The sequence below is a fragment of the Palaemon carinicauda genome, chromosome 5 (genome assembly GCF_036898095.1).
Source record: "Palaemon carinicauda isolate YSFRI2023 chromosome 5, ASM3689809v2, whole genome shotgun sequence".
Lineage (NCBI taxonomy): Eukaryota > Metazoa > Arthropoda > Malacostraca > Decapoda > Palaemonidae > Palaemon > Palaemon carinicauda.
Window position 1 is genome coordinate 121,503,969 of NC_090729.1, and position 10,000 is coordinate 121,513,968.

The 10,000-nt window shown below is 34.2% G+C and overlaps 2 non-coding genes across 2 annotated transcripts; both read left to right on the top strand.

Annotated features, from left to right (window-relative positions):
* Nucleotides 1–136: 136 nt before the first annotated feature.
* TRNAP-CGG (transfer RNA proline (anticodon CGG)) lies at nt 137–208 on the top strand. Its single transcript has one exon. It is a non-coding gene; the product is annotated as a tRNA-Pro (tRNA).
* An 8,438-nt stretch (nt 209–8,646) lies between these two features.
* On the top strand, nt 8,647–8,718 carry TRNAG-UCC (transfer RNA glycine (anticodon UCC)). The gene has a single exon. It is a non-coding gene; the product is annotated as a tRNA-Gly (tRNA).
* The last annotated feature ends 1,282 nt before the right edge of the window (nt 8,719–10,000 follow it).

The following is a 10,000-nucleotide window of genomic DNA, read 5'->3' on the forward strand; positions in this document are numbered from 1 at the left end:
AAAATATTGATATGAGATTCCTCTTGCAATTGCATTACTTACTGAACATTTTCAAAACAACACTACAAAGTTATGTAGGTGCATTACCTGCTTAAGCTCTAAATCTAATAATAAATTCTATATCGATATTATCACCGGCCTGTTGGTCTAGGGGTATGATTCTCGCTTCGGGTGCGAGAGGTCCCGGGTTCAAATCCCGGACAGGCCCAGTGGAACAATTTATATGATTCTTTAGTGAAAGGCTTTCGGGCTCTGTGGTCTTATGCCTTGGGTTCTTATGTTTACTACGTCACTAAGTGTATACGTGGATAAGCATAAATCCCAGTATTTAGAAGCGTCCCGTTTTCGCCAGATAAGAAAATTGAATTTAACCGTTATTATTTTCTTTATATTTAATTTTATTCCTTTATACAGTATCTTTTAATTTTCTTTTTTATCTTTTATACAGTATCCTATCATTTACTGATTTTTTCTTACTTTTTTCTTGACCTTTTTCTTTATATATTTAAAAAAAATATATTTTTCTAATCTACTTATTTAACACCAAAGATGAAAATGTTATTAATTTCAGAGTGGTCACGATTACGACAAAACTACTCGATGGATTTTGACGAAATTTTCATCACAAATAGATCTTAGATCATAGACGACCCCATTAAATTTTGGAGATAATCCGGATCCGGATTCTAGATCTGGATTTGCATTTTTCACAATTATAAAGATCAGGATTACGTCAAAACTACTCGATGGATTTTGACGAAATTTTCATCACAAATAGATCTTAGATCATAGACGACCCCATTAAATTTGGAGATAATCCGGATCCGGATGCTAGATCTGGATTTACATTTTTTCACAATTTTAAAGATCAGGATTACGTCAAAACTACTCGATGGATTTTGACGAAATTTTCATCCCAAATAGATCTTAAATTATAAGTCATGGGCGACCCCATTAAATTTTGGAGATAATCCGGATCCGTCCGTATTCTAGATCGGGATTTGAAATTTTCACAATTTTAAAGAACAGGATTACGTCAAAACTACTAGATGGATTTTGGCGAAATTTTCACCACAAATAGATCTTAGATCATAGACGACTCCATTAAATTTTGGAGATAATCCGGATCCGGATTCTAGATCTGGATTTGCATTTTTCACAATTTTAAAGAACAGGATTACGTCGAAACTACTCGATGGATTTTGACGAAATTTTCAATAGATCTTAGATCCCATTAAATTTTGGAGATAATCTGGATCCGGATTTCTATTTTTTGGCATTTTAAAGATAACGTCAAAACAAATTGACGGATTTTGACGAAATTTCTGCCACAGATAGATCTTAGGCATTGGACGACTCCATCAAGTCAGAAATATCTGATTGATCTTGTTATTATTATTATCATTAATTTTATCAGCTAAGCTACATCCCTATAGTTGGAAAAGCAGGGAAAATAGCCCAGTGAGGAAAGGAAAAAGGAAATAAACTATATATGAGTAGTAATAGTAAAACAATATAAAATACTTTTAAGATTATAAACAACTTTGAAATAGATCTGACATATATATGAAATATGAAAAGTGAATCATGTCAACCTGATTAACTTGAAAACATTGACAAAAGTTTCACCGATGCAACCGCTTGATTAGGAAGGTCATTCCACAGTCTGATCGCAGCTGGAATAAAACTTCAGGAATATATTTTAGTGTTGAGCCTTATAGTGGAGAAGACAAGACTGTTAGAATTAACTGCATACTTACGTACAGGATGGTACAGTCAGGGAAGATCTGAATGCAAAGAATGGCCAGAATACACACACACACACACACACATATATATATATATATATACATGTATACAATATATATATACATATATACATACATATATATAATATATATATATATATATACATATATACAGTATATATACATATATATATATATATATATATATATATATATATTTATATATATATATATATATATATATATATATATATATATAACTCAGTAAATGTTTTTATGTTGAACAGGCTGACATAAATATCTCTATATAGTTTATATGTGAAAGATGTTTTAATGTTGATACTGGCCTTAAAATATTTTATGGTTTTAATGTTGTATCTGCTCTTAAACTATTTTAATTTTTTTAAAATTTATTTTCATGTAGTTTATGTATTTCCTTATTTCCTTTCCTCACTAGGCTATTTTTCCCTGTTGGAGCCTTTGGCCTTATAGCATTCTACTTTTCCAACTAGGGTTATAGCTTGGCTAGTAATAGTGATGATATATGTGAACATAAAAAAATTAGAGATATATCTGGTCATTATATGGTTGAATTCAAGGATGAGGTAGACACAAGTTGAAGAGTCTAAGTGCGAAAATGTTACTGTAAATGCAGTTTGAGCATGTACTGGAGCAATAGATGATTTTAGTATGGTTATCAGACAATGAAAAACCATATGATAAGATGCCCTGACATCTTTCAAAATTTATTTAATTTATTATTATTATTATTATTATTATTATTATTGTCATTATTATTATTATTATTATTATTATTATTATTATTATAAGCTAAGCTACAACCCCGGTTGGGAAAGCAAGATGCTATAAGCCTTAGGGCTCCAATAGGAAAAAATAGCCTAGTGAGGAAAGGAAACAAGGAAATATACAGTATAAGCTACAAGAGAAGCAACGACGTTGAAAATAAAATATTTTAAGAACCGTAACAACATTTAATTAGATCTTTCATATTTAAATTATAAAAACTTCAGAAAACAAAAGGAAGAGAAATAAGATAGAATAGTATGACCGAATGTACCCTGAAGCAAGAGAACCCAAGACAATGGAAGATCATGGTACAGAGGCTATGACACTACCCAAGACTAAAGAGTAGTGGTTTTATTTTGGAGTCTCCTAGAATAGCTGCTTACCATAACTAGTCTCTCTTCTACCCTTACCAAGAGGAAAGTAGCCACTGAATAAGCATAAACGCCTGCTAAAAATGGGTGATTGATAGATTCTATTAGATTAGAGCCAGCAGTTAAGAATTCAACAAGGGTTGATGAAGTTGACGTCATTTGATATTCACTGATAAATATTTAATGGAACGAACTAACAATATCTATATGCCCTGTTTGGTTTTTGTTGATTAAATAGAATAGGTGTTTTTAGTGTTTTAATTCAGGGTTATGAAGGACCGTGATGTGAGTTTATTTTTTCTAGATTAATGTTGTTTAAATGACATACAGACAATTGTAAAATTATGGATGAGGGAAAATTGAATGATCTGTAAGAATTTTGAGCTCGTGCAATGCAGGATTGAATTTCTCACATCTTTTATTTATAGAATTTTTTTTATGCGAACGGTTTTATCAACAAGAAAAGTGGGTATTAATGAGAAAGAAAACAAGAAGCTGTTAGATTGGATTGAATTTATGAGTTTGGGCCACTAGGCCCCTGGTGCTATTTAGCACCATTTGCAACTGGGGGGAAAACCCAGTTGTTGCATTAATAAGTCTATGATAAGGAATTGAGAGGCGAGATGGATGGAAAGGAGCACATACGAAGGTATATAAAAGGCTAAAATGTTATTGCAGAAAGGGGCCAAAAGAATGTTGCAAAGACCTAAGTGATGCCTATGGCACTGATGTGTCTACATCCCCTACATGCCAGGTGGCTGGACAAGGCTGATAAGATTGATTTGATATATAATTTTTTTTGCTATTGCAAATGATATTACAATTGATTGTTTGGTACGGCAGAGAGGTAAAGTACAACTGGGTTTTAACTCATTACAAATATGAAGTTTTTTGGCCAAGGCACCAGCCATCCTTTGAGATACTATTGGTAGAGACTTATTGGATTCGTTGAGGACCAGATGATATATTGGATTCCTCTCTAGTTACGGCTAATTTATCATTTGCTTACACACATGCACCGAATAGTCTAACCTGCTCTTTACACATTCTCCTCGTATCGTACACACCAGACAACACTAATGTAAAATAACTGAAAAATTCTTCATCACTTCACTGTAATTGTTCAGTGGCTACTCTCCACTTGGTAAGGGTAGAAGAGAGACTTTAGCTTTGGTGTGCAGATCTTCTACGAGAAGGGCACTCCAAAACCAAACTGTTGTTCTGTAGCCTAGGGTAGTGCCATAGCCTCTGTACCATGATCTTCCACTGTCTTGGGGTAGAGTTCTCTTGCTTTAAAGTCCACTGAGACACACTATTCCATCTGTTTCTGTATTTCCTTTTCTCACTCTGCTATTTTCCCTGTTGGAACCCTTGGGCTAGCAACATTTTTCCAATTAGGGCAGTAGTTCAACTAGTATTAATGATATTAGTAATAATAATAATAATAATATCAACAATAGTGTAAGTAGAAATCATTAATTAGGATGTAGGGATCCCCAGAATCTGTGTTATTGCAGGTAGGATTTGAAAGAATGGTTGAAAGTTTAGCGTGTTTATGCATGATTTCCTTGAAAAAAGGTAGGAGAGAATAAAAAAAATGACAGGGACATTCGGAGTATTAAAATTATTTAACACTAATACTGTCGGTGCATAGTAAAATATGAATATTATAGACTGGTTAGACTGATATGGATATAGGGGCCCATGCCAGGGTATCATTCAGTTGTTATGGATTGGGAATTGGATGTATTTTCAAATAAAATAATTAGAAATATATTAGGGTTTAAGTAACTGTACAATAGTCTACAAAATTAATTGTTTAGACCCAACTGGGAGGGAATCAACTGCTTGTTTATTGGGCAATTCTACCAGAAAAAGGAAAATGGTAGTGGAAAGAACTAGAGTTGACTGCTAAAGGGACGTCCTTGGGGTAGACCTTTGGAGACAATGGTAAGAAAAGTGAAGAGGGAAGTAAAAAATATTTATGGCATTGAGATGACCTGAGGAAAAAAGCAAAAAGTAGATTACTTCAGTAACAATAGGACTGAATTTTGTTGTTGTTGAGAAACAAGTTACAGTATTAAACATGGGGGTGCTTACATGATACCTTTCACCACACCAGCCAAAGACTTGATTATTTGCTTTTGCCACTAGAATCTGCACCAGCAGCGACTACAACCTGTCTCCTGCCAAATCCCTTCGATGCTCAAAACTACAACCCTCTTATGCTGGAATCACACTAGTCATTTCTTGCTCGAGGTTTTCGCCAACCTCCAGCTGATGATAATGAGCAAAACTGATGTAGCGTCACACTACGATCTCACTGTTTGAGGAGCAAATAGGAAAAAGTGTAAACAAAATCGATCAGCTAACATCATCATGGCACCCAGAAATTTTCTAACTGTTGCAGTAATATGTTTTATCGGTATATTACGTGCATTGAAGAATTATAACTACCACAGGGTGAACAAAGCAGATTTTGATTATCTCTTGAAGCTTGTTGGATTCAAGATTGGCAAGAAAGAGCATGTCCTATCTGCAGCAGCCATCTTGGTTGTTTACATCGGAAGTCATGCTCGCGGTTTGTGCTCGCTGCTTCCCGTGCAGTTGGGAAGCCAATATCTCGAGCAACAAGCTCTCGTGTTTTCCATTTTGGGCAGCAACAGCTTGCTGCAGGCGAAAAAAAAGCCCAGTGTTATCCCAGCTTTACTCTCTTGGGCTTCAATAGTACTTTTCTAGGCAAAAAAAAATAACAAAAAAAAAAAACAATGACCTGACAGCTGAGAAATTGTAGAATGCTTGATTAATTTGGCAATTGATTGACTCAGAAATGTTAATGGTTAATGGTTATTGTGATAGATTTGTAGGGTATCCTAAATCTCGTTATTCAGAGGTTGAAGAATGTCAAAGTATGCACCGGTAGCTTATTTCATGCTTCATAAATAGAGAAAGGAGTGTGCTGTTTTGGAACAAGTAGTAGAAACTGGACTTGAGAAAGATAGAGAAAGTGTGAGTTCATTCATCTGAATTCTTATTGACATTAATCATTATAAACTTGTAATCATTGTTGGCTGGCATGTAATCAAACTCATTCAGAAGTTGTGAAGTAGTTGGGCTAACGTAGCCTGTTAGTTGTTTGAGGAACCAAGCAACTAGGGGACATTTTGTGATGGGAAATGTACATTATTGGAAGGCTTAACCTTGAGTATCGGCAGGATAAGAGCGTTAGGCTTATTAAGTGTTCATGGAAGATAACTAATTAAAGAGAAAATGTCGAATAGAGTTAGTATGTTTTAGAGAGAATGGTTAGGGAAGCGAGAGAGCGAATCTCTTTGATATAAGGTCTCATTGATGCTGCGTGTATAAGAGAATTCAAGAATTTATTCCCCCACAGACAAATTGATATGCAAGAATTAGTTGATTATTATTTCGAGCTTGTAAAATTAAGGTATTATTTTAGTGACTAAATGCACAGGAGATGTTATGTAAAGGAAAGATTTATAAGTGTAAATTTTATACGTAAGACCTACCGGTGTACATTGTATATATGAAAAACTTATGCATTAGTTATAGAAAACGAAGTAATGTAGCCTTTTAATTAACAAACCAAAGTACAATATTGCCATCTCTGGGATGAGATTCATCAATGTAATCTCCCTAAAGTTGATGGTAGGAGAAAGACGTTGGTGAATAGTACATCTCATGTACATAGGCTACCGGGGTCAAAGCGATGTTAGCCAATTGGGACTACAGTCTACCTCAAAGCCAAAGTAAAGTCCTTCTAAAGGAAGGCAGCCGTGCTTACCACTTAATAGAAGAATTGGTGCTGCAGGAGCTCCTTGACAAGTCTTTCAGCGTTGTGACGGTCTCCAGCTGTATTCACTTTTTAGCCTTTTCCTATACCTTGGTTCCCACTTCTTTTCTTCCAATCCAACCCCCCGCATTTTGTAACTTAAGGGCGTTAGTAACTTTTTGGGGACTTAATGGTTTCCCAGGCCCCTGTGAAATTCTATGCCCTTTGAGGGGCTCTCCTAGTAACTGGTGAGGGAGTGAATGGCTTCCCAGCCACCTGTGAAATTCTGTATGGCTCCAAAACAAAATCAATACGCTTATCAAAATACTAGTTCACTGCAGGACGAAAATATCGGGCCTGTCCGGGATTTGAACCCGGGACCTCCTGCACCCAAAGCAGGAATCATACCCCTAGACCAACAGGCCGTAAGGAATATGAACGAGAATTTTTGACATATTGCAAAATTATCGATTTTGAAATGCATATTTTGTCAGTTTGTACAATATGGTTATGGGAAGGATATGCAAAAGTGTTATTCAATGGTTTGTAGATCATGCTAGTTCTCTATCATGATATATTTCTAGATAGACAAAGAGAGAAAGTATTCATGTGTGTTTTCACAGAAGTGAGGTTCACTGGCTTCGTCTCTTTTTCAAGGCTTCAAAGAAACTGTTAATATAATTGCTCATAAAAAACACATGATTCGTAGTGAGATATAAAAGAAATTCCTTCAAGATGTAAGTGAAACCATAAGAGTAAAATGGTGAATGGAATATATTTGAATAAAGAAAATTTCGTGTGAATGTCGTATCTTAGGTAGAATAGAAGTGTGCAGCTTGTTATAAAAGTAAGAATTTCGATCGGTAGAATAAGTAGCACCTTATGATATTCTTAAAAAATTTGCTTCGTACACAAAACCTTATCGTAGGCCTGTTTTTATAGACATTCATTTTTTACTTGAATAATTGTCTGTTCTGTCTCTATGCTATACTGTAAGTGTATGAGTGTATAACGCATAGGAGGTTTACACCATATTTTTTTAGTGATATACTGTACTTTGAACACAATCAATTAATTTTATTTAATTATACACGAGCATTATCAAACCATGTATTTTTTACAATATGCCCGAACGCTTTCAACATAGGGTGATCGTTCCCTTTAGCAAAAAGAATTTGCTAAAGATAGATGTTTGAAAAGGAAAATTACTCACAATGAAAATAATTCTTGACTAAAGGAACTGATGAATAATTTATTGGCAGTTTTTTTTTCTGCTTTAAGATAGAAGACTTTTGATAAACGAGTGGCTATCTGATAGAATATCGTATATGGATTAGATTTGTAGCTAAGATTTGGGTCTCTGAACTCTGCCCTTCATTGAAACTTAACCCATCTGAACTTGAACCAAGTATACGGTGTACAATAGCATTAATATTACGAATTTAGTCTTGAATCCGAAAGAGCGTACGTGTTATGCAGTTGAATATAAACCAGTAACGAATCAATTTAAAATTTAAATTCTCTCTCTCTCTCTCTCTCTCTCTCTCTCTCTCTCTCTCTCTCTCTCTCTCTCTCTCTCTCTCTCTCTCTCTCATATATATATATATATATATATATATATATATATATATATATATATATATATATATATATATATATATATATATATATATATATAATGTTTTTTTTATACATAGCCACTGATGATTGTAGATATTCATTCACGTTTCTGTCTAGTTTGCTGATAGGTTATAAACTTGGAACACAACTATGTCTTTTGGGGAGCAAAGTTTTTGGTTTAAATTGCATAAGTTGTAAGCCTTTAAAAGAAGTCCAATTATTTAACATATACGATAAAATTGTCGAGTAGTGTTGCCATCAACGAAAATTTTGTTTCTATTGAATCAATAATTCAAACATTTCTCATGCGATGGTGGTATAGTGGTTAGCATAGCTGCCTTCCAAGCAGTTGACCCGGGTTCGATTCCCGGCCATCGCAAACCACCTTTTTTTTTGTCTTGTTTAATGTTTTTGGTGCTTGTATGTTTTAGATATAAAACACAATAAAACACGGAGTCATTATTTTAAACTTATTGTATATAGCAATGATAGTTTACGATTGATACTTGCCCTTTAACTGACTTTTGTATCTTTGTCACATTTAAGATATCTTGAACCTACAGCATGTAATATCCTATACAGTATATTAGTATATATTTTATATACATAATATGCATCTCTCTCTCTCTCTCTCTCTCTCTCTCTCTCTCTCTCTCTCTCTCTCTCTCTCTCTCTCTCTCTCTCTCTCTCTCTTTATATGTGTGTGTGAGTATAATACTTACAGGTGACATAGTTGTTTTGCGAATCATGAGAGAAATTCCAAGATGATAGAGGACTTAAATAGAGAAAAAAGAAATGTAGGACTGAAGATGGATATGAGTAAAACTAAGATAATGTTCAATGAAAATGCAGAGACAACAAATAGGGTTATGGACGAACCTCTAGAGTTTGTTAATGAATATACGTACTTAGGACAGACAATAAGTGTTTCCCCAGGACATGAGAGGTTATGGTAAACAAAATGAGATTATGAAAAGTCAAATGTCACTTTCTCTAAAAAGAAAAGTATTTTATCAGATGGTCCTACCAGTATTAACTCGTGCATCGGAAACTTGGAGCCCTAATAAAGCCTTAGAACATAAGCTAGTTACAATGCAGAAAACTATGGAAAGAGTAATGATTGGAATGACACTTAAGAGATTCAATAAAAGCAACATGGATATGAGAGCAAACTAAATTAGTGTATATTCTAACCCCCATGTAAGAAATGGAAATAGATATAGGCAGGCCATGTAATGAGAAAGACAAGACAGATAATAACTGAATATAAAGAATAACGGAATGGGTTCCTAGAGATTGCAAAGGAATTAGGATAAGGAAGAGAAGACGTTGGATTGATGAACTAAGAAAATTTGTGGGTATAGGATGGCATAGAAAGATCATTAAAAGACACAAGTGGAATGACATGTCTGAGGCCTTTGTCCTGCTGTGGACTAGTTATGGCGTATATATATATATATATATATATATATATATATATATATATATATATATATATGTGTGTGTGTGTGTGTGTATGTATGTATGTATGTATTAGTAGGAAAGGTGTAAAGTAGGATTATGACTGACAAAGTCAGTAGTTAAGCTAAAAGTGGCAGTACAAAGCGAGTTAGGCAAAGAAGAGGGACTGTGGATTAAGTGTTTTAAAGCAAAACTTGTGG